Source organism: Bos grunniens, chromosome 2 (genome assembly GCF_055505025.1).
Source record: "Bos grunniens cultivar Pamir isolate PY7600 chromosome 2, Bosgru_T2T1.0, whole genome shotgun sequence".
Taxonomy (NCBI): domain Eukaryota; kingdom Metazoa; phylum Chordata; class Mammalia; order Artiodactyla; family Bovidae; genus Bos; species Bos grunniens.
Window position 1 is genome coordinate 94,251,919 of NC_141166.1, and position 17,767 is coordinate 94,269,685.

Here is a 17,767-nt window from a genome sequence, read left to right on the forward strand (position 1 = left end):
ATTTCATTTTTATCTTGTACTATGTTATTTGATTTTACTTATATGATGACTGTTTTGATATCAGTATCAAGACTTATCTCTTAGAAGCTATGGTTCTTTAGGGTTTTAAAGAATTTAAAGAAAAAGAGAGGACTTAAATGCAAGCAGAAAATGTTCCAGCTCAAGCGTGACTCAGAGAATACAAATCTCACAGTGATTTATTTTAAGCCACAGTAATATTTTTTTTTAGTCTTGTCCCAGTTTCCCCACCCAAATCAAGGGAATAATCCTAATGAAAGGGGCAAGGGCAAAGATTTCTGAGGTATATTGTTTCCAAAAGTCATGTGTGGTCTTCTGGTGTTCCATGACCTACAATAGCACCATATAGATTATGGCTAGAATCCTTAGCTTGCCAGCTGGACTCATTTGTTCAAAGAGTGATCACTGAGTGTCTACGATATGCCAAGAATCATTCCGGGCTTAGATAAAATATCCTGCCCTTGAGGAGCTTGTATTTTATTTGGAAAGAGTGAAACACACATACAATACAAAGATGGATAATTGGAAGTGTAGTTTGAAGGGATTCTTTGTCATGGCTCACTGGTTAAAGAATCTGGCTTCAAGGCAGGAGACACAGCAGAAGTTAGTTTGATCCCTGGGTCAGAAAGATCCTCTGGAGAAAGAAATGGCAACCCACTCCAATAGTCTTGCCTGGATAATCCCATGGACAGAGGAGCCCCGTGGGCTACAGTCTGTGTGGTTGCAATGAGACATGACTGAGCGATTAAGCAACAACAAGGGAAAACCTTGGTGATAAAATAGCATTCGAGTAGGTTGGGGAGATATTTGAGAGAAGGAGGTTCCAAGGGAGGTGGACGACCAAGGACAAAAGTAGGGGTGTACTGCCATGCTTTAGGAATATTACAATATTTAATGTGCTTGGAGTGGAAAGTATAAAAGAGTGTAAGGAGATGAGTTTGGAGTAGAAGCAGGGACACACATTATAAAGGAGTTTAGGTGATTGATGCCATTAGTCTTCCTAAGGGATGGCAGGACATGATCTAAATAACGTTATAAAAAGACCTAACTGTTGTCTTTGTGCAAGGGTAGAATCAAGAAGACCAGCTATAAATTAAGACAACAGTGCAGTAAAAGAAGATAAGGGCTAACAGAGTTTAACATGGAGAGTGGTGAGAAAAGTAACCATATCTAGATTTATTCTGAAACAGAATTGGCTGACAATTTGGAGATAGAAGAGAGAGAGGCATAAATGATGACTCCAAGATAACATTTACCTCTGTGTGAGTCCATGTAACTGGACAGATGGAATTGCTAGTTACTTAGACAGGGATGAGTGCAGGACACGTCACTTTGGGAAAAATATTTTACATCCACATGTAGATGGCAACAGGGAGTCATATACAGAATTCCAAGTTTCAGAGGAAAGGTTTGAGCTGCAGATATAAATTTAGAAGCCACCAGGCACTGATGGTATTTGAAGTCAGGAGGTTGGATGAGATCACCTAGGGAAGTATAGATAGAAAACAGTCAAGGTCTGAGATGGAGCCCTGGGGCACACCAGTATTTACAGCTGTAGTTCTCAGCCTGGCTACACATTGGAATCACCTGGGAAACCTTTAACAAAATTTCCTAAGCCGGTTACCTTGCCCTTTGAGATTCTGATTTAATTAGTCGAGATGAAGCCTGGGCATCAGCGTATTTTAAAAACTTACCAGGTGATTCTTATGTGCATTGAGAATTGAGAGGCACTGGTTTAGAAGCGAAAGAAGGTAGAGTGTATTAGCAAAGGAAACAAAGATAATGTGGTCAGTGAAGTAGCAAATGGGAGAGAGAGCTGCATTACAGGTTTTAGCCCAAGAAAATGTTTCAAGAAAGAGAGTAGTTACTAGTCAGACACTGCCCAGAACAGAGCCTTGGCTGGTGTACGTTATATAGCAACAAGGAGGTCACTGCTGGACACACAGACTTGTTGGAGAGGTAAGAATGAAAAATCTCTCTCCCTTTCCCCTTCCTTGCTTTCTCTCTCTTTTGATAGGAGATATTAAAGTATGTTTGTATGTTCGTGGGAATGATCCCACAGAAAGGAAGAAACTGCTGAGACAGAACAAAGGAGAAATTTCAAAAAGAATGTCTTTGCATATGGAAGAGGCACTGGGATCTGGTACAAAAATAAAGGGAGTGACTGTAGCTTGGCGCCGAAGCAGGTCATCCATAGGTCCTAGGAGAGAAGACAGAATGTATGAGTACAGATTCAGGGGGCTTTCAAGAAACAGTGGAACTTCTCTTCAGATTATTTTTGTTTTGTGTTAATGAAATATTAATAGAAAGCCAGAGAGTGCAATGTGTCAGATGTCTGAGGCAAAAGAATAATATAACTCTAGGAGACAGGGAGTGAGAATGGACCAGGACTAGATGATATTAATGGCTATGAATTAAGTTTATGGTAGCTCGTGTGGTTGTATATTTTTCACTAGTCACTGTCGTCTATACCAGTACAGGTGCAGAGAACATGAAGTAAGTGAATTTATAAATGAAGTAAGTTGATTTTTACCAGGGTTGAGGGCTTGCCAAACACATAACAACAAAATGAGGTGAGAGCCCGAGTTTCCTGGGTGAATACGAAGTGTTGATAATGATGAAGCATTTAATCTAACATTGGTAAGAGAGAAGCTAAAACAGGAAGGAAATGTAGGAGCAAGAATAGGTGGTCAGTCAAATAAATCAGGTCCCAGTGAAGATGAAGAGTAATTGGACTCTGGGTACTAAAATTAGTGTGTTGGAAAGCTAAGAGGCTGTGGTCAGAGAGCAGGTTGCTTGAATAGGAGATAATGGAGGAGGTACAGTTATGGTTAATATATGCACGACCTACTGCATGAGCTAGGGTGAGAGGGGCTGAGGTATTGTGGGAACTGGGTGGTTGGAGGAATCAGGGCTAGCTGAACTGAGAGGCCAGGGAATTGGAGGGTTATCTGTGCAGACACTGAGAATGCTAAAACCCATCGCCAGGGTAGTAGTTTTAAGAATGGCGTGATCCAGGTGCTCAGTGTTCAAGGAAAGGAGGAGGACCGAGTATGGGGTTGATTGCCACAAAGCAAAGTAGCTTATGGTAAAGACTGATGTTTTGAACTTAAAAGTGGGTTTTTTGGGAAGGAGTGTCAGTTGCTTGGAAGCAACAATGAGGGGTGTGAAGAATACCTACACCTCTTTGAGGCATAATGAGCTAAGTCGGTGGAAGGATAAACAGTCGCCATTTGAGAGGGCTACAGATGAGAATAAGAGCAACCTTTGTTAATTCATTAACAGCCGGGATGTGCATGAGCTCTGGAGACTAATTGTTTATATTCCAGTCACAGCTGCTTTACTTATTAGCTTTGTGATATTAATGCCTTAGTGCCTTGACTCCTTCATCTATAAAACTGGGAGAATAACAGTATCTGTCTCACAGGGTTACTGTGCAGAGTAAATGAGTTAATACACATTAGCAGACTTAGGGTAACACCTGGCTCATGTTAAGAGCATGTGGTCGATAAACAGACGTGATGATTACTCATTTTTAATTTGCCTTTGAGGAGCAAAAGAGATTATTATTGCTATTATTATTATTACTCATTCTTAATTTGCCTTTGGGGAGAGAAAAACAGATGCCGGGCAAAGGAGAAGTGAAATAGTTTTCTGCCCAGCTGAGTTTACTCCAGTGTTGTTTGAACATTTGGTCTCCATATGATATATATTAGACATCTGTAGCATCAGGCTCTGCAATATTAATTAATAAATCTCAACATATGTTATTTGTTAATTTAAAAAAAAATCTAAAATCTTCCGAGGAAAGAAATCCCAAAGAAGTAGGTGATCTATTGGAAGCTTGAACTTCGGACATAGTATTGAATTTTTTAAATAGCCACTGAATGCATACTGATAAAGATAAACAATTGAACAAATATACCATTTCCCCTTTTCTATTTTCAGTCTCTGTATTCTTTTGGGTTTAATATATTTGCTAAAGACAGTGCACTGCTGGTCCTTTCCTCCTAATTTGAGAGTTTCTAATCTCATTTAGTTACTTTTATAGATTTATATTTATTGAAATTCATGCTTTCCTAAAACTTAGTTTTTCCATCCTATTGAGCGGATTTTATTTCCCATACTTTCTTTCTTTGAACAAATCAGATTCCTTTGCTTCTTACTAAATTTTTGGTCTAAGTTACTCAGATCAAAATTTTCGCTTGTTTTCCCTATTAATCTCTAAAGCTTATCAATATCTATGTCTAGTGAATAAGAAAGGAATCTGAACAAATTTTCACTTCCCTCAGAAAATTTCTACCCTTAAAAAAAAAACACTTTATTGAGGCATAACCAACACATTAAAAAGCTGTACATTTTTAGTGTATATAATTCAATGAGTTTGGGAATAAGTATATACCTGTGAAACCCTCACCACCATCAAGACCATAAATATATCACCACCCAATGTTTCCTCTTTCATTAACTGCACACTTCTTTTGTCAGTTGGGTACCTGAGTTTTGGATGTGTTTATTTTTCCTTTGACCATCACTCATCTAGAAAATAAAACTTTTATTAATTCAGTTACTCCTGTACTTTCCAATGGAGAAGGAAATGGCAACCCACTGCAGTATTTTTGCCTGGAGAATTCCATGGACAGAGGAGCCTAGCAGGCTACAGTCCATAGGGTCGCAAAGAGTCGGACACAACTGAGCGACTATTGCGTTTTACTTTCCAAATCTGTTTCTTCCTCCTGGACAACCCTTTCTTTGTGCTAGAGAACAACCTCTATATGTGTTTTTGTTTCTCAGAAAGGAGTTACTTTGTAAACTGCCCAAAACCTAATATACCAGAGAATATCTTTGTTTTACTTATGAGTGAAATGTTAACTCTAAGATGTGAATTCAAAGTCCTCTTCCTTTCAAGCTATGAAAAGAATACGTCATTAGCCTCTTTAATCTAGTTTTGTTAATGATAAATTTAGTGTCACTTTTCTTCTTAAGGGCTTCCCTGATAGTTCAGTTGGTAAAGAATCCACCTGCAATGCAGGAGACCCCGGTTTGATTCCTGGGTCGGGAAGATCCGCTGGAGAAGGGATAGGCTACCTACTCCAGTATTCTTGGGCTTCCCTTGTGGCTTAGCTGGTAAAGAATCCACCTGCAATGTGGTAGACCTGGGTTTGATCCCTGGGTTTGGAAGATCTCCTGGAGAAGGGAAACGCTTACCCACTCCAGTATTCTGGCCTGGAGAATTCCATGGCTGTATCGTCCATGGGGTCACAAAGAGTTGGACATAACTGAGAAATTTTCACTTTTTTCCTTCTTAAGTGAGCTTTATCTCTAAAAGCTTTTAGATTTTGTTTGTGTGTGTGTGTATGTGTTTATGTTTGAATTTTATTTATTTTTTTAATTTAAATTTATTTATTTTAATTGGGGGCTAATTACTTTACAATATTGTATTGGTTTTGCCATACATCAACATGAATCCACCACGGGTGTACACGTGTTCCCCATCCTGAACCCCCCTCCCACCTCCCTCCCCATACCATCCCTCTGGGTCATCCCAGTGCATCAGCCCCAAGCATCCTCTATCCTGTATCGAACCTGGACTGGCGATTCATTTCTTATATGATATTATACATGTTTCAATGCCATTCTCCCAAATCATCAGGAGTATTGGAGTGGGTTGCCATTTCCTTCTCCAGGGGATCTTCCTGACCCAGGATTGAACCCGAGTCACCCTAAGTCCATGGCACCCCACTCCAGTACTCTTGCCTGGAAAATCCCATGGTTGGAGGAGCCTGGTAGGCTGCAGTCCACAGGGTCACGAAGAGTCAAACACGACTGAGTGACTTCAATTTCACTTTTCACTTTTCACTTTTATGCATTGGAGAAGGAAATGGCAACCCACTCCAGTGTTCTTGCCTGGAGACTCCTAGGGACGGGGGATCCTGGTGGGCTGCCGTCTAGGGTCGCACAGAGTCGGACACGACTGAAGCGACTTAGCAGCAGCAGCATCCTAAGTCCATAGTTTATGTTAGGGCTCACTCTTAGTGCTATACATATAGTTGGAATCATACAATAGTAGCCATTTTAGATTGGCTTTCACTTAGTAAGATGCATATAACTATCCTCCATTTCTTTTCATGGCTTGAAAACTCATTTCTTTTTGGCATTGAGTAATTTTTCATTGTCTGGAAGGACCACAGTTTACTTATTCACTCACCTACTGAAGAACATCTTGATTGCTCACAAGTTCTGGCAATTATTATAGATAAAATTGCTATATACATCCATGTGGAGGCTTTTATGTATATATAAGTTTTCAGCTTCTTTGGGTAAACACCAAAGAATGCATTTTTGGCTGTTTTAAAAATAACTGTACTATTTTATTTGTTGGTGTTAATGCGGCAGAGAGTATGTCTTCTATCCATTTCTACTGGATCCAGTTTATGGATCTTCCCACAATTGCTTGGCCCCTCCTGTTCAGTTTTTGGCTACTTACCTAAGGAAGATCCTGGACTCCACTAAGCCTGATGGCTCTCTCAACCTTCCTGAACAAAGTCCAGAACTTCCATACAGCCTTGATTATGCCCACTGCTGTGGCTTTCTTGATCAGGGTTGACCTGATGGGACTCAGGGAGGCTATGAGTTTTCCCACTACCTATAATCTCAGAGTAAGTACAGAAGTGTAGGCAGCCTGGTTGGAGGGTAGGAGGGGTACATAACACAAGTCAGAAGTTCAGGGAAGTTTATGCCTTGTGAGGCAATGAAGTCAGAAAGCCGGAGGAGTTGGCAGATAAATCCTGTTCTCTGAGATGCTCACTTGTCTGGAGTACAATATATATAACCGAGCACCAAGCTGTGATTTATATTTGCAAAGCTGTGGCGAACTTGGAAAAACACCACCTTGTATCTGCTTTCCCTCTTTCTTCACTTCCCTTTTTCACTCATTTTTGCCACCCTTGAATTGCAGTTTCCAAAAACTCTTCAGCCTGTGAGTGTTGCTTTAAGTTCTGTTTTCTAGAGGATATTTATAACACTGCATTATTTTCAATCTAAGTTTTTTTTTATTTTTCTCTACTTCTAGGGAATTTTTTTTTTCATTATCTTCAAATAATTCTGTTTATTCTTACTCTGGAATTCTTTTAATGTTGACATTTTTCACTTAATCCTCATCCATTTTATTGCCATACTTCCTCCCTCTATCTTTTGCTCATTTCATTTTCAAGAGTTCCTTGTCCTAATCTTCCATCTTAGGAAATCATCTTTAGGTCTATTAAGTTACTAAATCTTTTTAAACACATCCATTGATTTCCTTACTTCAGTGACTGTATTTCCCAAGCTCACCATCACCAATTGTTTGTTTTCTTGCTTCATGTTCCTTCTTTATCCTGCCCATACCTTTCCCAGCTCTCTGAAAACAAATGGTTTTCCTATATGTTGACTTTTCTCTGTTCCATAGTTCTGCCACCTCTGTTTCAGACTTTTGTAATGACTGGACATCTTTTCAGCTACTTCTTGCTAATAAAGGTAACTTCAGGGGAAGAAAGTAAAAGCCTGGGCTTGGACTCTTTTCCTCCAGAAGAGTTGCAGGTTTTGGGGATGAGGGCCTTATAATGGATGAGCATTTCTAGAGTTAGAATCTCATTTCAAACCATCCCATCTCTTCTCCCAATTCCTCACCTCCACTCACTCCCAGGGAACTTCTGCTCCAGTCCTTGCTGTGTTATCCAGGGACAATCACATCTGTGTAGTTTTCCATGATTTGTAAAAAGTCAGGGTCCAGGATGGTCAGATGCTTCTTTGTGCTGTTGACTTCTTCGTTCATCCTGTTAGAAGATTATGATTCTGCTGCCTCTAGCAGATGCTATGCTCAGAATGTTAATTTCCTACCCAGTAATCCTGGTCAATAATCAGTCTAGGGCAATGTTGGAAAAGAAATGTTCGGTTGACCCTTCATCAGTTTTGGAGTTAGCTGACCCTCCCCTCAGTGAAAAATCCATTGTATCTGCAGTTCTTCCAAATCCTCTGTTCCTCTGCATCAGCAGATCCCACCCACCATGGATCATGAAGTACTGTAGCGTCTACTATGGAACAAGACGCACGTATATGTGGACCTGCCCAGGTCAAACGTGTTGTTCAGGGGTCAATTATACACGTACAATGCTTTTCCATGGCTATCCACTCCTTGACCCACATCTTCCTAGTCTCATGTCTTTTGGCCTTCTCTTAAAAGTACAGATCTTTTATCACCCCACCCCAAGACCTAGGGGTTTCTAAATGTTATGGTTAAATGCCAGGTATCACCCTAAGATACACTGAGCTTTCAATCTTTCTGGTCCATTTCCAGGTTGGATTTTGGGAAAGGGATTGTAGCCCCAGTTTGTACACTATCTTTTCTTCATAAGCAAAATCAGAGGGGTTTAAACCCTTCATGACTTCCCATAAGATTCACTCTAAAGTGTAAGCTGCTCAGTAGATCTTTTTTTTCCTGGTCTATCTTCTTTACAGCTGAATGCCCCCACTTCTCTGGCCCAGCCCCCTCTGCTCCATTAGCAGGGAATCCTTTGCAGTTCCTTGAACATGAGTTGCTGTTTCAGGCTTTGATGCTTTATACTTGCTAGCCCCTTATCTCTGGAAGTCTTCCTCCTTTATCCACATAATTCTTAGAAAATATTTACCCAACCGTTCACAGCCAGCATAAAATGAACAACCCTGATCATCCATTTAGTTAGCAATAGGTACCAAAAACTAACATATAAGACAACAATGGTCAGAAAGATGTTTCTTAGAATCTCATTTGGTGAAAAAAGGTGGCTTTTCATCAATATAAAGTAATGAATATAAAGTTGTAATACCATGTGATGTGTGCTACGATCAATATGTGATTCTATGGGATCACTTAGTGCTGGTGCCCAGTGTAGTATAACTACAATGAGTTAAGGAACCTTTGCTGCTCCAAGTAACCTAAATATCAATTAGGAGTTAGCTGGACAAAAGGGATCCAGATGATCCAGAGACAAAAAGAATATTAATTTATGTTCAAGGGTTCAATGGTAAGAGGAAAAATAAGTGTCTGAGAAATTAAAAGAGCTAATTTTTTGGTGAGAATGTATGCTGGAAGAGTGGAAAGAGATTAAATAGATGTTCAAGTGCCAAGCCACTGTGAACCCTGGTAGGCACATTAAGGATCTCTGCCTGCATCTACAAAAGGCCCATGGCGATTGCATGACTAAGTTTATTTCTGAGGAATCACTCTGGTTACTACATACAGAAAGAACTGTGGTGTTGGGATGCCTAGGAGAAAAAGACTAATCATGAATCCATTGCATTCTAGTCCAAATAAATGATATGACTTGAATTAGGGTAGGAAGGGCAATATTCTCATTCCTTGATAATGCTTCTGACTAGAAATGTCCCATTATTATCATATTTAGAGCTTGGTGTCTTAAGTATCTGTTTACATATATGTCTTCAAAATTTATACTTGACCTGTTTAATATAGCTATTATGCTTTTCTGGACCATGACTTCTCAGTACTTAAAATATAATAAATCCTCAGGAACTATCTCTAGAATGAGAGTGAATTACTTTACTGGATAATTAATTTGGTTGAATGAATTAGGGGGTGAAGGGTCTGAAGGTAGAGACCTTATCAATCAGGAGATAGAGAATTTGCAGTAGTTGGGAGATGGAAAAGGATGAGTGTTAGCCTTTCATAGAAATAGGGATGCTTTCAGTTCAGTTCAGTTCAGTTCAGTCGCTCAGTCGTGTCCGACTCTTTGCGACCCCATGAATTGCAGCATGCCAGGCCTCCCTGTCCATCACCATCTCCCAGAGTTCACTCAGACTCACGTCCATCGAGTCAGTGATGCCATCTAGCCATCTCATCCTCTGTTGTCCCCTTCTCATCCTGCCCACAATCCCTCCCAGCATCAGAGTCTTTTCCAATGAGTCAACTCTTCGCATGAGGTGGCCAAAGTACTGGAGTTTCAGCTTTAGCATCATTCCTTCCAAAGAACACCCAGGGCTGATCTCCTTCAGAATGGACTGGTTGAATCTTCTTGCAGTCCAAGGGACTCTCAAGAGTCTTCTCCAAGAGATGCTTTACTCATAGTAATAAGGTGAAAAGAGAAGTGTGAATATAGCTTTGGGTAGATTGCAAGTTAGGTGGTGGGCAGAGGAGGGATTTCCTGTCTAGTTGCTTCTGTTTTCTCAATGGAATATAAAGAGGGAGCCTCAGATGGATATGGGTGTACATATGATATTTGAGATAGGAGAAATGTGAAATAGCCATTTTGGGAAGTGAGAACATATTAGAAAAATATGATAGAATTGCTATTCATTAAGTCCTTTTTATGTTTGAGAAGTTGTTAAATAATCTAAATATTTAGACATGAATTCCATTCTTTATTCATATCCAGAGAAGAACATTAAAAGGGTCAAATTCAGGGCCCACAAAAATACTAATGGATTCCCTTGACTCTTCCAGTTCTCTTGTGCATAGTATTTAGGTGGGGATCTTTTATTTTCTTCCCACAAATAAACAACTTGTCTTCTTATAAGGTTTAATTGTATCTTCTACTATTTTCTTAATTCTTTATTTTTTAAAAATTTAGTAATTATTCTCCTAGATTCTTGGCATTTTTCTCTACAACTAGTCTTCTCTGCCAAGGTTTTAATTCTAGGTAAAAGGAAGGTGATAGCTGATCTGGATAAGAGACTGGGAGAGTCTGGGAAATGAGATAACTGGTTTGTTTTAGAGGATTGTCTAGCAGTGGGCTAGTGGTAGTAGATGGATGTCTATAAAGATTTTCACCTTCATTTTTATCATGTTATAAAAATTGCAGACATTTCCCATGCCATTCAGGATCATGACTGTCAACCAGGAAAATGCACATGCTTACCTATGTAGCTTTTTAAAAATTCAGGTATGTAGGCTGCATCTTCTGGAGAAGGCAATGGCACCCCACTCCAGTACTCTTGCCTGGAAAATCCCATGGACGGAGGAGCCTGGTGGGCTGCAGTCCATGGGGTCTCTAAGAGTCAGACACGACTGAGTGACTTCACTTTCACTTTTCACTTTCATGCATTGGAGAAGGAAATGGCAACCCACTCCAATGTTCTTGCCTGGAGAATCCCAGGGACGGGGGATCCTGGTGGGCTGCCGTCTCTGGGGTTGCAGAGAGTCAGACATGACTGAAGCGACACAGCAGCAGCAGCAGCAGCAGCAGCAGGCTGCATCTTCAGAAGTTCAGATTCGATAGACCTTCTGTGGTTTCAAAGGCCCACGGGTGAATCTAATATGCACTCTGAATTACATATTACTTTTATTGTCTAATAAAAGGAACCAGAGATTCTAAGCAAAGTGGTTGGTTTCAGGTCTAGAACAGTAAAAATATAAGCCTTGAAACCTTTGTGGATCCAGATAACAAGGAAATGCTCAAAAAGATAGAGATTTGTCAAAACAACACAAGGAGGCAAAACTGGGCGGTCTAGTGGCCAAACATGGAACAGTTTGATCAACAAAAAGCTAATGACAGTATTGAATTTTAACCCCTAAAATAAATTTCCATGAATCCTTATTAATATAGATGATTGAGTAAATGGGAGTTAAGAGCATTTCCTTGGAATAGAATTTCAATTAGTGAATGTAGGAAAAAAGAAAAATAGAAAATAACCATTGGGCAAGTACCACAGTAATAGATACTGCAGACAAGATCTGCCAATGGATGTTGAAATTAGTGGGCAAAGATCAAATGGGATTTGTATCATCTCCAAGTATCTCCATCAAGATAACTATCAAGTACAGAGGGAAAGTAGTAAATGTGCATAGAAGTCAGCCCGCACACAGCAACTTAATGATGTGATCAAGGTACACATCACTAGTAATGAAACATATAGATAATCTGAAATATTTGATATGATATACTGAAAAGGATACACCATTTTTAAATAATTTCTGAAGAAAATGAGTACAGTCATGAGAAAACATAATTCTGCAGTCATATGTTTTTTGTTGTTGTTGAATGGATCTTCTCTGTTTCCAGATACCTTCCCAACACACATACTTTGTACTCTTGATAAGATTGGTTCTCATTTTTCATTTCTGTTCTTCCACAATTTAGACATGTTCTTTGACTAACCAATATAAATATTTCCCTATTTTTTTTTTAATCATAGTTCTTTCCTTGTAGTTCTTATGAGACTTACACTGTCTGTTTACTTACTTAGTGTCTGCACTCTGTGCTCCTTGACGGAAAGGACCCCTTTTGTTTTGTTCATTAAGGTATCTAGAATATATTTTTCTGTGAAAAATGTCTTTGGAATTTTTATAGAGATTGTTGTTCAGTCACTAAGTTGTGTCTTACTCCTCGTGACTCCACAAACTGCAACACACCAGGCTTCACTGTCCTCTACTATCTTCCGGAGTTTGCTCAGATTCATGTCCACTGAGTCAGTGATGCTATCTAACCATCTCATTCCCTGCTGCCCCTTCTCCTTTTGCCTTCAATCTTTCCTGGCATCAGGGTTGTTTCCAGTGAGTTGGCTCTTCACATCAGGTGCCCTAATTACTGAAGCTTCAGTTTCAGTATCAGTCCTTCCAATGAATATTGAGGGTTGATTTCCTTTAGGATTAACTGGCTAGATCTCCTTGCAATCCAGGGGGCTCTCAAAAGTCTTCTCCAGCACCACAATTTGAGAGCATCAATTCTTTGGTGCTCAGCCTTCTTTATCATCCAGCTCTTCTATCCATACATGACCACTGGAAAAACATAGCTTTGACTATATGGACCTTTGTTGGCAAAGTGGTGTCTCTGCTTTTTAATATGCTGTCTAGGTTTGCCATAGCTTTTCTTCCAAGGAGTAAGTATCTTTTAATTTCAAGGCTGCAGTCACTCACTGTCTGCAGTGATCTTGAAGCCCAAGAAAATAAAATCTGTCATTGTTTCCACTCTTTCCTTCTGTTTGCCTCAAAGTGATGGGACTACATGCCATGATCTTAGTATTTTAGTGTTGAGTTTCAAATCAGATTTTTCACTCTTATTTCACTGTCATCAAGAGACTCTTTAGTTCATCTTCACTCTCTGCCATTAGAGTTGTATCATGTGTAGTTGTTGATATTTCTCCTGAAGCCTACAAGAGACTAACTTCAGCTTTTAAGGACACATGTGTACTTCAAGTGAAGTGATGGAAAAAGATATTCCATGCAAGTAGAAACCAAAAGAGAGCTGGGATAACTATACTTATATCAGACAAAATAGACTTTAAGCCAAAAACAGAAACAAGAGACCAAGTCAATATATAATGATAAAGTGGTCTATTCATTAAGCAGATATAATAATGAAAATATATATGCATCCAACACTGGAGCACCTGAATATATTAAGCAAATGCTAACATCTCTGAGGGGAGAAATACACAATATAATAAAAGTAATGAACTTCAGTCTCCTACTTTCATCAGTGGACAGATCATCCAGTCAGAAAACCAACAAGAAAATATTAGAATTGAACTATATTTTAGACCAATAAACCTAATAGACATATACAGAACATTTTATCCAATAGCTGTACCTACATACAGTAAATGCCTTATATGACAGATTGAAAGTAGCTCAGAGTGTCCAACTCTTTGTGAATCCATGGACTACACAGTCCACGGAATTCTCCAGCCCAGAAAACTGGAATGGGTAGCCGTTCCCTTCCCCAGGGGATCTTCCCAAAACAGGGATCAAACCCAGATTCCCTGCATTGCAGGCATATTCTTTACCAACTGAGCTATCAGGGAAGCCCCTGATATATGACAGACTCTCAGCTAAGATCATAACTAATGGTGAAAGGCTGAAAGCTTACCCTCTATGATAAGAGAGACAAGTAAGAGTACTATCACTTCTTCTATGCAACATAGTCACGGCAGTGCAAGTCAAGGCAGTTAGGAAGAAAAAGAAATAAAAGGCATTCAAATTGGAAAGAAAGACTTAAAACTGCTTTGGTTTGCAAATGATATGATCTTGCATCAAGAAAATCCTAAAAACTCCACAATAGCTGTTAGAACTAATAAATTCAGTGAAGTTGCAAACATACAGAAGTCAATTATGTTTCTATACACTAACAATGAAACATCTGAAAAATAAAATAATTCCATTCATAGTAGCATCAAAAATAATGAAAAATACTTAGGACTAACTTTAATCAAGGAGGTTAAAGATCTACACACTGAAAATTATCAGACTTTGATGAAAGAAATTAAAGAAGACACATTTAAATGGAAAGGTTATTCCATATTCATGAACTGGAAGAACTAACATTATTAAAATGTGCTACATACAGTCCATTTGATTGCCAAGAATCAGACATGACTTAGTAACTGAACAACAACAATAAAAGGGTACATATAGTTGGGGCATGTTTTTTAATCCACTTGTCAACTATCTATGCCTTTTGATTGAAGAATTCAATCCATTTACATTTTCAGTAATTATTGATAGTTAGTGACTTACATGGGGCTTCCTGGTGGCACAGTGGTAAAGAATCTGCCTGCCAGTGCAGGAGATGCAGGAGATGTGAGTTCAATCCCTGGGTCAAGAAGATCCTAGAGTAGGAAATGGCAACCCACTCCAGTATTCTTGCCTTAAAAATCTGTGGACAGAGGAGCCTGGTGGGCTAGAGTCCATGGGGTCACAGAGTTGGGCACTACTGAGTGACTTAAGGGCATGAGGGACTTAAGCAATCTTTTATATTGTTTTCTAGCTCTTTTATAGTTTTCTTTTTATAGTTTCTTCCTCTGGGCCATTCCTTTGTGAATTTATCTATTTTCATCATGGTACACTTTGATTCCCTTCTTTCAATCTTTTTAAAAAATACTGTTTGTCTTTGATTTGTGGTTCTAATGGACTTACATAAAACATCTTAGAGATAGGAGAGTCTATTTTACACTAACAGTTTAACTTCAGTGTAATATAAAAATCTATCCTTATACTCCCTCCTTTTATGTTTTTGATATCACAATTTATATCTTTTCTTTTTTGTAGTCACAAATTATTGTAGCTATAGCTATTTTAATACCTTTGTCCTTTAACCTATAGATTTAAGTGGTTAACACACCACCATATTACAGTGTTAGACTTCTGAATCTGACTCTATTCTTACCTTTACCAGTGTGTTGTATATTTTCATGTTTTCAAGTTAGCATCCTTTCGTTTTTGCTTGAAGAACTTCTTTTAGGATTTCTTATAAGTCAGTTCTAGTGGTGATAAACCCCTTCAGCTTTTGTTTGTTTGGAAATGTCTTTATCTCACTTTCATTTCTGAAGGACAACTTTCCTGGGTAAAGTATGCTTGGTTGGCAGTTTCTTTTAGCGCCTTGAATATATCATCCTACTCTCTCCTGGCCTGCCAAGTTCTCTGCTGAGAAATCTGCTGATTGCTTTATGAGGGCTCTCTTGTATTAAAAAAAAATTTTTTTTTTCTCTGGCTGCATTTAAAATTCTCTCTTTGTTTTTGATTTTAGACTGTTTTATAATAATGTCTCAGAGAAGGCCATTTTGAATTGAAATTTTGGGATAACCTGTTGACTTTGTATACTTGGATGTCCAAGTCTTTTTTTAGGTTTGGTAAGCCATCAGCCATTATTTGGCAACCCACTCCAGTGTTCTTGCCTGGAGAATCCCAGGGACAGGGGAGCCTGGTGGGCTGCCATCTATGGGGTTGCACAGAGTCGGACATGACTGAAGCGACTTAGCAGCAGCAGCCATTATTTCTTCAAATACATGTTCTATTCTATTCTTCTGAGGCTAGAGACAATGGTGTGCACGTACTGAGCTGTGGGGTCCTGTGGCAGGTATTTGTGTATGTGAAGGACAGACACACATGTAGTGGTGGATGCCAGGGCAGATAGCATGGGCCAGGGCGAACTGTGGACTCACTAGCACCTGCAGAGGCCCTGGCTGTGGGCTTGCAGGCATGAGGCTTCTAGGATTCATTGAGGATGCATAGTATTGGAGGCTGGTGATTGGATCCAGGCTGAAGGTGCGCAGATACATAACTGGAGGGTTACTTGCAGGTGAACACAGTGATGCAAGCCAGTGACAGAAGACAGAGACTGATCTGGGCCCACAAGCAGCTGCACTGGTTCTGGCTGTTGGTGTGATCTCCCACGGCTGCCCGGTCTCTCCTTGGGCAATTGCATGCAGTGGAGGCCAGTGATGGGTGTCAGGACTGACGCATACAAGTTCATTCAAGGACTAGCTCCAGGTACACACACGGTGATGGCGGCAGCCGGAAAGGTCTAGGCTGGCATCTTGCAATCACATAGCCACAGAAGTCTGGACTAGCTGTCAGTTCAGCTCCTGGGCTCCAGAGGTAGTGGTGGGGGTGGGGAGGGACTCAGGTGGCTGTTCTTAGTTAATGTGAATACCTGTGGGTCAAAGCTAGTGCAATCTGCAGGGGGTCCATGCAGGCTGCTGGTCATTGGTTTTTTCAGTGTTGAAAGCTGCTGGGTTTATCTGTAGAGCAGGTCACTGTGGACCATGATTGTTTCTGCTGTGTGGCTGCTACTGGTAGCCTCTGCTTCTCTTCCTTGTTCATGTTTGTCTCTTTATGTCTTAGCTTTGCTAGTTCAGGTGGAAGCAGGATGTTTTGGGCAGTGCCCTAAAAGGATATGGAAGCTCCTGACTCTTTTTGCTCTTCTTTTTCTGGTGAGAGGAACACTTCCTAGGTGGGAAGTTCGCTGATTGCATTGAGCAGTGCCAGATTAGATGATGCAGGCAAAATTAAGCTGATTTTCTTTTCTACCTGTGTGGTTATTCTCTGGCTTTTTCTTCCACATGTTGCTAAAGTCTCTTACCTGGACTCCAGAGCTCTCCCAGAGCTGTTTTTGTTCTTGGCTAGCTGTTTCATTATTGATATTTGTCAGGAGATGAAGGTTTCTTACACTGCCATTTTGGTGATAGCACTCTGGGGCTTGTTTTTCATATCATTTCTAGAGATGACAAATTGATTTCGTCTGAAGAAAGAGCTGTATTGAAAAAAAACAAAAAAGGTTTGATTTAGCTCAGAACAATTCAGTACTATAATTGGTTAGTGATTTCTGCCTTAGACACATAAGTGTGTATAATACTCATATGTTAACCAGATTATTTAGAGCCTTGCACTAAATGACTTATTTTGTTCCTTAATTTTATTAATTTTGTCATTCTATACATGTTAATGGAGAAGGAACTGGCATCCCACTCCAGTATTCTTGCCTGGAGAATCCCATGGACAGAGGAGCCTGGAGGGCTAGAGTCCATGGGGTCCCAGAGTCGGACACGACTGAGTGACTGGCACACACAAACATACATGTTAAATTACTTATGTCTATAAGTGTCCCTTCGACATATACTTAGGAGTTAATAAGTGAGTCTATTGTGTCCAAGGCTCCTGTGATTGTTGGCTACCCATTTAACCTAACGTTACATTAAAGTGCTGCCAGTTAGTGCATTTTAACATCTAAATAGGACTCTTTTTATAAACTGTAAAATTGATATTTTCTAAGGTTTAAATGGCTTTGCCTAATAATCCACAGGACTGATAATATGTTTATTATAAAATATTGAGAGTTGATATTTTTAGCAGTTAATCGATCAGTTCCGGAGGTTTTACAGTTTCCTTTGAGTCCTTTGCTTATTAGGGAAAAAAACTGGGTACAGCATGAAATAATGAACCACGATAAAAAGAGGAAAATTTCAAATAGAAAATTAGAGGTAAAGAGGTAAGTAAACA

General features: G+C 39.6%; 1 protein-coding gene across 19 annotated transcripts in view; it reads left to right on the plus strand.

Moving 5' to 3' along the window:
• Positions 1-1,640: 1,640 nt before the first annotated feature.
• Positions 1,641-17,767, plus strand: part of GALNT13 (polypeptide N-acetylgalactosaminyltransferase 13) — a 943,716-nt gene continuing 927,589 nt past the window's right edge. For 4 of the 19 annotated variants that reach the window (XM_086368825.1, XM_086368835.1, XM_086368819.1 and 1 more), the window contains exon 1: positions 1,644-1,977. The gene's annotated coding sequence lies outside the window, so the exon portion shown is untranslated. Of the gene's footprint in view, positions 1,978-17,767 lie in introns of all 19 variants that reach the window. The other 15 variants (XM_086368942.1, XM_086368915.1, XM_086368967.1 and 12 more) reach the window with 9 other exon arrangements.